Source organism: Gossypium arboreum, chromosome 1 (assembly GCF_025698485.1).
Source record: "Gossypium arboreum isolate Shixiya-1 chromosome 1, ASM2569848v2, whole genome shotgun sequence".
NCBI lineage: Eukaryota > Viridiplantae > Streptophyta > Magnoliopsida > Malvales > Malvaceae > Gossypium > Gossypium arboreum.
This window is the reverse complement of record NC_069070.1, coordinates 89,503,974-89,505,252: the sequence shown is the minus strand read 5'-3', so window position 1 is coordinate 89,505,252 and position 1,279 is coordinate 89,503,974. Positions and strand designations below refer to the sequence as shown.

The window sequence follows — 1,279 nt, the reverse complement described above, 5'->3', positions numbered from 1 at the left end:
TCTATCAACCATTTAATTTCATAGCTAATAGATACCTTTAGCTAATAGAACTCTACTTTTGTACCTTTTACGATTTAGTCCCTTTTACTTAATTAAGCATGTAAACGTTAAAATTTCTTAACAAAATTTTTATACGATGCTACTAACACACCGTATACATTAAAATAATAATGAAATAAATATTTTTACGTCAAATTTGTGGTCCCGTAACCACTGTTATGCTTTCACTAAAAATGGGTTGTAGCACACTTCATGCACTTTGGCTACTCATCTTCCTAAAACTGTTCAATTTATTGGCTATTGGTAATTGTTTCTTACGATCCTTTCGATGATCTCATAGACCTCATTATAAGATTTCGAAAAAATCACACCATTCACAGAAGCATCTTCTTTTGCGTACATTGAGACCGTTATAAAATGTATCCAACTAAATATAATGAGGGATCCCATGACTTACGAAGAGAGTCCTTGAATCTTTCCCATGCCTCATATAGAGACTCATCACCCAATTGTTGGAAATTAGTTATCTCATTACGCAATTTTGTGTTCTTACTTGGTGGAAAATACTTTTCCAAAAACCTTTTTAGTAATTCTTGCCAGGTAGATATTGAACTTTGGGGCAATGAATTCAGCCATGCTCGTGCTCGATCTCGGAATGAGTATAGAAACAATTTTAACCTCAGTGCGTCTTCAGTCACACCAGCTAACTTAAATGAATCACTCACCTCCATGAATAATCGAAGGTGAAGATGTGGATCTTCAGTGGGCATACCACTGAATTATCCCACTATTTGGTTCATTTGAAACATCACTCGTTTAAATTCAAATTGGGTGCCTTGATATCCGGCCTTCTAATTCCAGGATTTAACTCATTAAGAGTGGCCCAACCTATTGTCTAATGGCACAATCCTTATCATCAATAATTAGGATTGGGTTGTGCACTTGATTGACTCCATTACCTTGCCATCATTTTGATTTACAAGGTCAATTTTGGTTTGTCTTTGAGCAAATCTCTCACGTCTTCTTTGTCTAAAATTCTGCTCAATTTTAGGGTCTACGAGTAATAGATCAATGATTCGATCTATGCTTATAAACAACTGAGAAATAGATCACAAAAATAAAGAATAAAGAATAAATTAGTAGGGTTAAAAATTAAATAAAAAATAAAAACCAAATTGTAAAAAATAATTTCACAAAGAATGATTAAGGCAACAGTCCCTAACAACGGTGCCAAAAACTTGTAACGCAGTTTATGCAACTGTACATAGTCGTTCAAGTA

General features: G+C 33.9%; 1 pseudogene; it reads left to right on the top strand.

The window, feature by feature from the left end:
- Positions 1-463: 463 nt before the first annotated feature.
- On the top strand, positions 464-535 carry LOC128281503 (small nucleolar RNA R71; annotated as a pseudogene).
- The last annotated feature ends 744 nt before the right edge of the window (positions 536-1,279 follow it).